General features: G+C 39.5%; 1 protein-coding gene across 3 annotated transcripts in view; it reads left to right on the top strand.

Annotated features, from left to right (window-relative positions):
• Window positions 1-13,581, top strand: part of GLIS3 (GLIS family zinc finger 3) — a 446,896-nt gene that overhangs the window by 129,135 nt on the left and 304,180 nt on the right. Inside the window, exon 1 of one of the 3 annotated variants that reach the window (XM_070248275.1) lies at window positions 330-683. The exons of the other annotated variants lie outside the window; for them this stretch is intronic. The gene's annotated coding sequence lies outside the window, so the exon portion shown is untranslated. Of the gene's footprint in view, window positions 1-329; window positions 684-13,581 lie in introns of those variants that run through there. 3 annotated transcript variants of the gene reach the window in all.

Below are 13,581 nucleotides of genomic sequence, written 5' to 3'. Positions count from 1 at the left end.
TTATTAATTTTTACTTTTAGATTGTGTCATTCTCATCTCTGGGCTGTTCTATATACTATCATAGCAGTCGTGTGTGAAAGTACTAGTCACAGCACTGGTAAGCCAGAGTTGTTTGGTTGTAGAAAATAGCACACACATGTGAACCACCTCTAGGGTTCGTTTTGCATTTGCCTGGGTGTACTCCAGAGGTGACCTGTCCTGGTATATTTTCCCATTAGGGAGAGGTTGTTGTAGTGACTTGAAAACCTTGCCTAAGGTGGAGTAATAGGCTGATCATGGGTCAGTTCGTTCTCTCTGTCATCTGAAAGTCTTGCACACTGACCTCATTCATAGCTTGGTGTTTGATCTCTATGAGCAGTTGATTTCACCACTTTTCAGAGCCCCAAATTAAGATCACAGATTCTCTGGGGGATCTGGGAGGGTCTGGTCTGCCTTACCTTTATGAAGGTTATGGTCAGTTAGACTTTGCCTTCGATGGGCTCACTTCATTTTGGGAAGAAAAATTCAGCATTTGTGGAAAATGAAAGGACGCTTGCCTTTTTCAAGGGAGCTGACAGCTATTAGTTTCTCCAGAGAGGATTACTGGTGAAGACAGTTATGAAGAGAACAAGTAACTCTTTTAAATGAACAACATGTTCTTGCTTAAATATTTCCCAGAGCAATTCTAAAGAAATATAATACAGGTAAGTTTTGTTATGTTCTCATTGTGAGTTATGTTTACGAGAAACAAAAATAGGATTAGAATCATAGAGGAGGAAAAGCTTTTTCTTACCCGTGGTTTGTGTTTTATGTCTCATGAATTCTAACCATTTATAAAATTATCTGGTTTCTTGCCCCTACTCATGGTTGATTTTTTTCTCTCTTTTTCCATCTAGAGACCTTTGAATTATTTTTATTCATAAGTGAAAAATGTATTACAGCTTTATTTCCTTTTATTAATAGTTCCTTCTTGCCCTTAACCACATCTCTGACTTTTTGGCATGTAAAGTCCAATGAGCTCATGCTTAATCATGTATAAACAACCGTCTAATTATATGGTTTTGAGTTTTCATTTGACCGACTAAACAAAAATGACACAGAAAAGAGAAACCTGACAACCTCCCTGTCTTGAGATACCTGGCCTTTCTCTCCTTCACTCTCTTCACGCATTTAGTAGAATACGTGTTAAAACTTATCAAAAAATCAGTTTATATTTGCCAAGTTTCTGAGGTAAAATTGTTCTTTTCAAGGCTACGTGGCTAAAAACAAGTTAGTTGAGTTGAATTATACGTCTTCTTTACAAATTTCTTTCGGACTCTATTCTTTCCTCCTCTGGACGGAGGTGTTACTAGAATTCTTTGTGCTGCTGGTATCAGATGACAGAACAACCAATATTCATGGGGCACGATTTCTCAATCTTCGTCCCCTTACCTTCTCCCCTGAGGTACAATAACCATGATCCCGGTTGCTGTATCTTCCCACCCTCCCCCAAACCACTCTGATTGACACATTTTTGAAAGAAGGTAGTGGGAAAAATCTTTCCAAACAAAGGTGTTCACTGTGTTTGAACAGGAAGGAAGAAGTTGTACATTGCCTTTTTTCTCGTTGGCTTAGTCTTAGAATTCCAAACAGGGAGCAAAATCTCTTCTGAATGTTTAGATGGTTTCACCATAGAGAGCTCTGTGTGCTTGATAGAAGAAGACCGAAGAAAAGATACCTGTCTTTATTATTTTTTTTTCTAGATATCTCACAAGACGAGTACCTAGATAGTAGGTTTGGCTAACTAGTAGTTAATGGCTATGAGAGAGAAGAAAGGGAAGGGGTACCTGTGAAACTTGGCAAAAGTGATTTATTTTCTCACTAATCTTTCAGCCTTAAAAACATAATTTGATCTCTGAAAGTACTGTGACTCTGAAACATGCATATCTTTAAGTGCCAAAATCTCATACGCTTAGCTAGGGTGGGTTTGTTTGGAAGCAAATTATATTGGCTCCATTTTGAAAATTTAGAGTCAGAATGATCTCTCTGAGGTTAGCATATGAACAGTCTTCCTCAGTGAAAATATTTTAGAGATAATTTCTTAATTTTTCTGTTCATTATAAGAAGCCAATAATACCCTAATAATTAACAGGGATTTATTGTAATATTTTATTCCACCCTGTAGATTTGAATCAAGGTTCATGTTTCTCTCCTTGTAGAAGATCAAAGTGAGACTTCTGCCTTTCGTTGTTATTTTTGTTTTGTTATGGGATGTTTAGAACAAAGAGGAGAGCAAATTCTGGCAGAGTTCATAATTTAGTTCACCTGGAGCGATCAAAAGAGGAGGCACTTTAACCACCAAATCAAGACCTCTGCTCACTTGTCCCTTGGAGAATTGGGGAGGAATTTTATTTCTCCTTTCCGTTTACTTTGAAAGCCACAGAATCTTATGTTGCATATGACTTGTTATTAATTTTCTTCCAAGAATTTGTGTATTACTCAGGAAATAAGTTTTCAACTCAATATAGCAGTCAACTTTTTATTCACGTTTATTTTCAACTTTCACATTTAAATTCAGATAAATAATACTACTCCTTAAAAAATATTACTTTAGGGAGAACATAAGCACTACTCTTAATTTGGGTTTTTTTCATACTGGCATCAATCTGTGTTATGATTGCTTTTTCATTTTGATGAAAAAGAATTTGGTTTGGAAATGGTATTCTTCCTTGCTGTTTGACCTAATTTCAGATATTGTTAGGTAAGAGTTATTGTTGATACAGTGGTCTGAATTAGCACCTGTAGGGTGAAGGGATAAAACAGTCACATTTACTTTAATGCTAAGTCATGCTCCAATTCTGTTTACATAGAGGCTTAGATTACTCTAGTTCTCTTAAAAGTTCAAAAATGGCATTAAATAAAAGAAACAGAAGAGAACTTACAGTATATAGGCCCTAGCCAGATTGCCTGTGTGTTGAGATTTGTGATGTCAATTTTTTTTATATTTTGGTAGTTTGGTTAATGTTATGTAATTTTATACAGTGACAAGTTGTTTGAGCCAAAGGGTAGACATTTCAGCCTTTCTTTTTTTTTTTGGTTTTGACATATTTTAGTTATCCCTTTTAGCTGAGAATCTTTAAAAGCAGAAGCATATCTCTAATTCTTTTTGTATTTTTTTTTTTAAAGATTGGCACTGAGCTAACAACTGTGGCCAATCTTTTTTTTTTTTTTCCTGCTTTATCTCCCCAAATCCCCCTTGGTACATAGTTGTATATCTTAGTTGCAGGTCCTTCTAGTTGTGGCATAGGGGACGCTGCCTCAACGTAGCCTGACGAGCGGTGCCATGTCCACGCCCAGGATCCGAACCCTGGGCCGCCGCGGCAGAGCACGCGAACTTAACCACTCGGCCACAGGGCCGGCCCCTCTTTTTGTATTTTTACCACCTAGTAAAATTTCAAGCTTTTAATCAATGCTCAATAAATGTCATTTGAATTGAACTGAATTGATACATAATCTATGTTGTCTCTTTTACTGACATAATTTCTTTCTTTTTTTTTAATTTTTATTTTTTCGGATGTACATCATATTTCAAACTCTGTGTACATTACATCATGTTCACCACCCAAACACTAATTATAGTGCATCCCCTCACATGTGAGCCTAATCACCCCTTTTGCCCTCCCCCCTCCCCCCTTCCCCAATGGTAACCACCAGTCCAATCTCCAATGCTATGTGTTTTTTTTTTTTGTCGTTTTTATCTTCTGCTTATGAGTGAGATCATATGGTATTTGACTTTCTCCCTCTGAGTTATTTCACTCAGCATAATACCCTCAAGGTCCATCCATGTTGTCACAAATGGCCGGATTTTGTCATTTCTTATGGCTGAGTAGTAGTCCATCGTGTATAAATACCACATCTTCTTTATCCATTCGTCCCTTGATGGGCACCTAGGTTGCTTCCATGTCTTGGCTTTTATGTATAATGCCGCAATGAACATAGGGGTGGAAGTATCTTTATGCCTTTGTGTTTTCAAGTTCTTTGGATAAATACCCAGCAGTGGAATAGCTGGATCATATGGTAGATCTATCCTTAATTTTCTGAGGAAACTCCATACTGCTTTCCATAGTGGCTGCACCAGTTTGCACTGCCACCAGCAGTGAACAAGTGTTCCCTTCTCTCCACACCGTCTCCAACATTTATTGTTTCCTGTCTTGTTAATTATAGCCATTCTGATCAGAGTGAGGTGATACCTCATTGTAGTTTTGATTTGCCTTTCCCTGATAGCTAATGATGTTGAGCATCTTTTCATATGCCTGTTGGCCATCTGTATATCTTCTTTGGACAAATCTCTGTTGAGGTCTTTTGCCCATTTTCTAATTGGATTGTTGGTTTTTTTGTTGTTGAGATGTATGAGTTCTTTGTTTATTTTGGGTATTAACCCCTTATCTGATATATGGTTTGCAAATATCTTCTCCCAATTGTTAGGTTGTCTTTTCGTTTTGTTGATGGTTTCCTTTGCTGTGCAGAAGCTTTTTAGTTTGATGTAGTCCCATTTGTTCATTTTTTCTTTTGTTTCCCTTGCCCGGTCAGCCATGGGACTTGAAAATATGCTGCTCAGACCAATGTCATAGAGCGTACTACGTATGTTTTCTTCTAGAAGTCTCATGATTTCGGGTCTTACATTCAAGTCTTTAATCCATTTTGAATTGATTTTTGTGCATGGTGTAAGGGAATGGTCCACTTTCATTCTTTTGCATGTGGCTGTCCAGTTTTCCCAACCCCATTTATTGAAGAGACTCTCCTTTCTCCATTGTATGCTCTTGGCTCCCTTGTCACATATTAGCTGTCCACAAATGTGTGGGTTTATTTCTGGGCTCTCAGTTCTGTTCCATTGATCTGTGTGTCTGCTTTTGTGCCAGTACCATGCTGTTTTGGTTACTGTGGCTTTGTAGTATAATTTGAAATCAGGGAGGGTGATACGTCCAGCTTTCTTCTTTTTTCTCAGGAATCCTTTGGCTATTCGGGGTCTTTTGTTGTTCCATATAAATTTTAGGATTCTTTGTTCTATTTCTGTAAAAAACGTTGTTGGAACTTTGATAGGGATTGCGTTGAATCTGTAGATTGCTTTAGGAAGTATGGACATTTTAACGATGTTAATTCCTCCAATCCAAGAGCACGGAATATCTTTCCATTTCTTTGTGTCTTCTTTGATTTCTTTCAACACATTTCAGCCTTTCTATCTCTCCAATTTTAACTGAATCTGTAGTAGGTGTGACTTACTCTACCAAGTCATGTATATAAGAAATAGTTCTTTAAATTATTTCCTTTAATTCAAAGCAAATGAGACCCCATCTTGCTGATAAACAGGAAATTTAATCCAGTCATTGTTGCTTGGACTGCCCAACACCTTGCCAAGTTTAGACAAAAATCCCAGGGTCTTTGTACAGAGCAGAACATTCCAAGAGCTTTTCTGCTTCTTGATGCGTCAGGTTACTCCTGAAATGCCTGCTGACCAAGCCCACATGACCATGCCTAGAAGTCTGCTGCTTCTGCATTGCTTGGTCACAGAAAGCTTTGCTGGAGCTGGGAGTCCCCGGACCTAGAGCCTGGCCTTTGCATGTTTGCCCTGCAGCCATGCCCTCCACCCCCACTGCCTTCCCTGAGAGCTGCCTCAGTACTTAGGGGACTGTCAAACTGCTGTTCTTCCCAGAATTTGGGCAGTCTCACCTTATCCTGGCTTCTGCCTCAGAGGCACTCAGAGCGCCTGGATAATCTCAGTGGATTTAGGCTTCTACACAGGACTAGAAGAGAGGATGAAATCAAGCAGTGTCTTACAATAACCCCCCTAGGACAACGGAGCACAAAATACAAATAATAGTCCAACAAATTTTCTTGCCATATACCTGGGCTCCTGAATGGACTTCGAAGCATGAGTCCAGAATCTACAGCCTAGAGGCAAAGGGTATCTAGTTGAGACAGTTGAACAGCCCTGGGTGACTTCTGGGTGTAGGAAGCTGGGTACTTTCTGGCTCTTAGAAGTATGGGGACTTAATTTTTAATGTAAGAGAATGTAATCTCTCATAAGGATTTGCCTTTTCTTTGGGTCTGATGCTTCTGGGCACTGATCTGGACTTGCAAGCCCATGTAGAATGTGTAACAGAAAGTTTATAGTGGAGTATATTTCTCTTTGGACAGTTCTGAGGAATTTGAAGGGAAACAAAGGTATTCTAGCAGCTTTTAATGATGACTTTGTAGGCTGTGCCTTTTAGATACTGAGAAGTTATCTCTAATATGAAGGATCAAATGGAATTTTCCCTTAGAACCAGCTCTTAGGTCCTGAAAAAAAAGTTCCATTGATTTATATTGAGTAGCTTAGACTATACTCCTTTCATGTTGACTGTGAGAGTGTGTGTGTGTGTGTTTGTGTGAGTGTGTGGCAGGAGGGAGTATGGAGAGAGGGGGCAAACTAATTGTACTTCCAGCTCTTCAGGAATTTAGAGACAAGGATATATCAACAATTGTATTCAGCAGGGATCTCTGTCTTTCTTTCTTCAACATCACAACTTGCATTTAGCAGGGAATTTCTCAACTTCATTTGTGGCCTTGAACTATAGTTGCCTTATGAATTGCCCTAAAAGTCATGTTTTTATTCATTCACTTAGCAAATATTTGTTGAACACCTACTCTCTAACGGAGGGATCCCAGTCATTGTTCCACACAGGAGAGGTCTCACCAATAGGCAGCTTTTCCATTTCTCATTCTATCTCTGCTTTTGGTTGGCTTAGGGGGGAAAAGCAGCTTAGAAAAAACACGATCATAATTTATGGAGAGGGGCTTGGAATCTAGTATTTCTTATAGGCCCTTCAACAACCTTCTTATTTGTTTTCTTTATAAGGTCATTTGGAGTTACTCTGTTCTCTGTATTTGTCTTTACCTGACCTGGCCCAGGCCTTGTCACTGCATCCTGAGATCATAGTGACATCTTCCTAACTTGATCTGCTTCCATGTGTGCTGAAAATAGTGAGATTGTCCTCTTGATAGTCCCTCATTACTTCATACCCATGCTTATAAAACCTACTGTAGCTCTTTGGGGGAACTTGGCCTTGGAGGTCCTGTGTAATCTGATAATACTTTAATAATAACATGAATGCCTAAGGCTTATAGAGTATTTACTATGTGCTGGACATTATTCTAAGTGCTTTGCATACATTGACTTATTAGTTCTCCAAACAGCCTTATGAAGGTAGGTACAATGATCACCCCCGTTTTCCAGATGAGGAAACAGAGCCACAGAGAGTTTAAGGAACTTGCCCAAGGTCACACAGCTGGTAAGTGAAGCCATTCTGGCGCTAACATCTTCATTCTTCACTATTTCCTCACGCTGCCTCCATACCACTTTCCTAGCACATTCTCCTCACTTCTCTTTGGCCAGCCCACTCTTTGTACTGCCCTCTCCCCTCCAGCCATTAAAAGGCTCAGATCAAATCTCACTTACTCCACCAGGGCTCCTCCAGTTTATACAGATGTTTTTCTTGTTTGATCGCTTTCATTGCTCAGCATTATGGCAATTCGGTTTAAGATTGTTTTCTAATTGTCTCATGTTTGGGTTAAAAACTTGGTCAGAAGCTCTCTGAGAGCTAACCCAATGGCCTAGGACTCCAGTGGTACGGCACAGCACCAAGCCCACAGGTAGTGCTCAATAAATGTGACCTATTCATGGTCTTTGGGAAACTGAGGCAGTTTTCTCCCATTAAAGTAGCCTTCCTCCCTTACTTCCTCTCTTCCTTTCTTATGTTTATGGACGTCTTCTCTTTATAGAGTAAGTATAATTTCACCTTGAATTCATATATTTTTACAGATGAATCCCATGGATAAGCCTATTAAATTAGATAATAAGCAAGAATTTTCTAACTGATCTATGTATCCATATTCCTTACAGTATATACTATGGCAGAGTAGGGACACGATAAACAAATACCCAATCAGTGAACAATAAATTACTCAACTGTGCCTGTACTGGTATTTCAGCTTTTCAGAGTAATGGTTTGCTTATTTAACAAATGTATCTGCTCTCTTCCCCTGGGATTGTTAGAAAATTGGTCAAGGGAAAAGCAGTAAAATGTGCTTACATTTCCTCTTTGGTTTTCTAGGCTAATTGTTGGTGAACTTTATTTAACACTCTTGCTATACTAAGAGTCTCTGTGGAGCAGAGCAGCTTTCAGTTAACTTGGCAAATGATTACAAGAGAGAACAGAAGGGTCAGCATAAGTACTCTCTACTAATTAGTTGATAATTGATGTACAATAGCTGACTGATGGGACTTTAGAATATAAACTTCGAGAATGCTGTTTAATATATCTTTACATCTTTATGAGGTGGTTCAGAGCACTGTATTCTTTTAATAACATTTTATCAGGAGTGCCCAGTGGGTGGGCAGCAAGATCGAGGCTGCATGTCCAGGAATTCAGGGCACTGAGTGGTACAGAAAGGAATATGACATTTTTAAATCTCTCAGGGTATAAATATGATTCCATTTAATGCAGGGATAAAATGAAATGAGTAATGCTGGTGATTCCATACTTTGTGGCCAACATTCCTGAATGCTGACTAAGGTTAGAAGAGTGTTGGTGTGAAAGTTATATTCTTTGTGGGATAAACTTAGTAGATTCAAGCTGAACTCCTGAGGGCAAAGTGGTGGGAGATTGCATGATTTGTGGGAATCTTCATTAATCTGGATTTGGATTTGATGTGTTTATTATCTGGGACGAAGTAACTCATTTTGGAATAGAGTCACAAAAATAATCTTTATATGACCTCCTCCTCGTTTTTAAACTAGATCTCCTGAATCTTTATCAACCAGTTACAAAATCCTCAGTCTTACTCTAACTGGCTTCTATAACTACTGCCTTTTTTTAAAATCTTTTTTTTTTTTTTTGGCTGGGAAAGATTCACCCTGAGCTAACGTCTGTTGCCAGTCTTCCTTTTTTTCCCTCCCCAAAGCCCCACTACATAGTTGTATAATCTAGTTGTAGTTCCTTCTGGTTCTTCTATGTGAGCCACTGCCGCAGCATGACTCCTGACAGATGAGTGGTATGGTTCCGCACTGGGGAACTGAACCCCAGGCTGCTGAAGCAGAGCATGCCGAACTTTAACCACTAGGCTATCAGAGCTGGCACAACTATTGCCTTTTTATGCTGTCATTTATCACCATGTGGGCTCCTCCTTATTGTCTGTCCAGCATTTGGTTCATGTACTCCTCCAGCCTTTCTCCCTGTCTCTACCAGATCAATCTTGGGTGAGCTCAGCTTCCAGTGGGGCGCACCACTACCTGCAGCACAGAGCCCTAGATGCATGTCAGCAGGCCACTTGTAGCAATGTCTTCTGACTTACTTGGTTTGAGGTGGCATCAACGAATTAGCATTTTTGAAAAGCTTTCCTGGTGACACTAGTGTGCAGCCAGATTTGGAGCCATTGGTGAATGCGTAATGTCCAGTTGTTAAATCAGGTCCTCCAGGCTGACTAAAGCAGCCCTCTAAGTCTGTGTTCTCCTTTTCTTCTGGTCAGAGTCCCTTCTTGCAGGCAGCCCTGACTTTATTTCCCCCAGTACACATCATGACTCCTTTCTGTTTCCGTGTCTACACTCTACTGTCTCCTTCTCATTCGCGTGCTCATTCTTCTTTCACGTTTTAGCTTATTATTTTCTAAAGAGTGTTCCTTGGTATACCAGTCTTGGGTGAGTCCATGAGAAAAAAAACCACCCTAAACAAATATATATTTCATATTATTTGCTCCTCTGGGAGATTTATTATGCACATTTGCACTTTTAAAGACTTTGAGAAGACCTATAATAAAGAGATATGTTTAACGTCATTGTATTAGGGTTTCCCAAAGCCATTTGACTATGGATCTCTCCGTGACCCTACCTTATTTGTTATCATTGAGCAGCTTTGGACTTCCTGAAGAAGTTTGGGAAATGCCTTTGTGGTTAAAATTGTTCTTCAATGAATTATCTGTGCATAGAGATTTCTCCCTTCTCGGAACTCCAGTTTCTATGATTCATCCTATACAGTCCAGTATCATTATCTGATGGTTCCTAGATGAGTATGTGTTATCTCTACAGAGATTGTAAGTTCCATAGAGACAGGAGGTTACACCCAGTGTTCCTTACCTCCCATAGGTTTTGTGCAGTTTTGAGCATTTGTAACATATGCTAAATTAAAATGCTTAGCCCCTGAATATAGAAGCCAGTTATTTCGTTCTCATTCTCATCCTTCAGTGTTCTTAACCACTCACCCATGTCTTACTGTATTTCAAAGTAACACACTACCCACTCACATATATTCATTAAGTTGTCACTATTGTATCTCAGCAGTGAAACATTACTAATGTGACAAAACACTACATAACAGGCTAGTATGTTTTGTATGTAAGAATTTCTTACTTCTAGTTTCAGGTAGGAGTAATAGTGAAAGCTGGAGAGAGTCTAAGAGTAAGATAAGCTGAGGTGAGGAGAGGCCTGGAGCCTGGAGCCCACTGAGGGTAGGATAAGTCTACTGTGTGTCGAGGGGAAGGTCTCTGGCAGGGAGGTATCAGCATGCAGTCCTTGGTCACTGAGGAGAAAAGAAGTGCTTAGAGACGATATCAGAAAGGTACCAGAGACAAGTTCTTTAATAAAATATAACTGACATTTATAGTGCATTTATTAAGTGTCAGGCCCTAAATATCTTGCATATATTAGATCTTTTACTCCTCAGATCAACTCAATGAGGTAAGTACCAGTATTAACCTCATTTTAGCGATCAGGATACTGAGGCACAGAGAGCTTAAATAACTTGCCCAAGGTCACATGGCCAGTCAGTGGTGGAGACAGGGTGCAAACTCATGCTCTTAACTACTGTGCAGTGTGCTCTTAACTCTCACTTCTTTTCTTTCTCTGCTTTTCTACTTTTCCATCAGCCTTTGGTGCCCTGGTGTTGGGTGATTTACTAACCCATTCTTAAAGACCCACCTGGGCATGAATCTCAAACCCTTTCTTTGAAATGCATGATCCTGAATTGGAAAACAGTTGCTCTGAAGGGTATTATTGGGATAATTGGTAATATTTAAATATAAATAGTGTATTACATACTAGTAGTATATCCTTGCTAAATGTCTTGAATTTGATAATTGTGTTATGATTATGATGTAGGGAAGCAGTGTATAAAAGTCTATGACTTATTCTTAAATGATTCAACAAATTAATGATAACAATAATAAGCTTATATAGAGAGAGATGGATGAATAGAAAGATCAACATAAAATTTATTAATTGATAACATTCATTGTACTATTCTTGCAGCTATTTTGTAGATTTGAAATGTTTTAAAGTGAAAGATTGGGAAGAAAACCCTGAGCCTTAGAAGTGATAAGGCATATATTAATATGTACTAACCCTTTTTTTTTTTCTGAGGAAGATTAGCCCTGAGCTAACTACTGCCAATTCTCCTCTTTTTAGTGAGGAAGACTTGCCCTGAGCTAACATCCATGCTCATCTTCCTCTACTTTATACCTGGGACGCCTACCACAGCATGGCTTTTGCCAAGTGGTGCCATGTCCTCACTCAGGATCCCAACCAGCGAACCCCGGGCAGCCGAGAAGCAGAACGTGCAAATTTAACCACTGTGCCACTGGGCTGGCCCCTATACTCACCCTTTAAACTTGATAACAACCCTATGAGTTATGTACTATTACTATCCCCATTTTAGGGAACAGGATGCTGAGGCATGGAGACTGAGAACCTTGCCCACTCACAGCCAGTGAGTGGAGGAGACAGGACTCAAATCCTGATATGTATTTATTTCTGTTTCCATAACACCCTGCACATGTGTTAGGTTGAACCATATAGAAATTGCTCTCATTTGACCATGTTTGACCTGTAAAGAAAGCCATTTTATGTGACCCAACCTAGGAGCAGGGACCACCTCTTTTATAATGAATGGTTGGTTTGGTATTTGTCTTTATGGGCAGAATGCGGGCTTTGTGTGGGCTGGGACCTTGCCCATCTTGCTCACCATTGTCTCCAGGGACTGCCTGGCGCGTGGTTGGCATCTGATTAAGTGTTGGTTGAATGAACAACACCACCAAAAAATCTTTGGTTACTTCTCTCTATTCCCCTCCTATATATATGCCATTCCTGTTCATCCAATATCTGTGTCATTTTTAGAGACACTAGTGGATAAACATAAATTGTTCTGAAAGATGCAGCCTCAGCAGGGATAATTGTGACATAATCAACTATTTGACTTCCAGAGAACCCTTTTAGCTAATGAAGGCCTTAATTAAAAACACGCCCCTGCTAAGATGACCTCTCAGTTCAGAAACTTGAAAATGCAAAACGTTTTCACTCCCCACCAGCATGCGGTGATTTTGGCTAGAATATATGTAGTAGTCGGAATGCCATCTACTCGGATTCTTATTTGAGCAGTAAACACGTTTTTAAAAAACATTGTGCAGTCTCTAAAAATAAGCGGTATTTCAAAATGAAAACCAGCACACAAGTGTTTGGCACATCTGGTAGTCAGAAAAGTTGTACGGTTTGTTTTCAGGGAATGACAAGCCAAGGAACATTCAAACTTGGCCAAATGAAAACTTTTCTTCTATCTGTGATGACACCTGGTTTGAAAAAAATTGGCTCCAGCCTCAAGGCAGAAAGAACATTGGAAATGGGTAAAGAATTAAACAGCATCATTTACTATCTTGTTTTGTGCAAGGAATTAGAAAGAACAGGTTTTTTCTTTTTTCAAGAAAGAGAATAGAGCAAAAAAAAAAAAAAATGGTGACAGGCATGAACAATAATAAGTAACAGCAAAAATAGAAGATGACCTCCATTGAATACCTACTATGTGCTAGACAATGTGCAGAGTCCCTTACGTGTATAATTAATGCTAAATACACGACAACCTTATGAGGTGGTATTGTTTTCATTCTCATTTTACAAATGAGAAGACATAGATATAGAGATAAGGCACACAAATGTTTAACTAATTTGCCCAAGTCACACAACCAACCGGGGTAGGGGTGGGGTCCCAGGGGGGCTGTTTCCAGTGCCCACACTCCAAAGTGCTGTACGATTCTGAGAAGTCTGAAGGTGTTCATTGTGTCTGGCATTATGAAAAAAATTAGAGTGAGATGGTTGCATTGAGCACAGTGAGTCTTGGTCAAACAGTTATTTGCCTCCACTTATGAGACAGATGATGCCATTTTCCAGAACATTCTCACAGCTGGGCCACAGACATTACATGTTCCCAATGTACTCTGTAGCCTCATGCTTCAGGGATGCCATATGTGATCCTGTCCGAAGCTATCACTCCTCTGTGGTTAGATGAGGTTCAAACTGACCAGTGAATTTGGGAGTAGGAAGTGGTATAGTAAAAATGATGGAGACACTGGGGAGGGAAGGATTAGGGTTTCTTTAATACAGAGTGAAAAAATAATGTAAGTGTGTGAATCTGGGGTATAGGGTTACAAAGGCAACCTTGACCAGTCTAAAATTCTAGCCCACAAAAATGAATTTATAATTACTACTCCCACTAGCTTCATCTTCCATTCAGACCTAGTTAGCAGTACTGTGGAGAAGCATCAAAG

This window comes from Equus caballus, chromosome 23, assembly GCF_041296265.1.
Source record: "Equus caballus isolate H_3958 breed thoroughbred chromosome 23, TB-T2T, whole genome shotgun sequence".
Classification (NCBI taxonomy): Eukaryota; Metazoa; Chordata; class Mammalia; order Perissodactyla; family Equidae; genus Equus; species Equus caballus.
The sequence above is the reverse complement of the archived record's forward strand: the minus strand, read 5'-3'. Positions and strand labels throughout refer to the sequence as shown.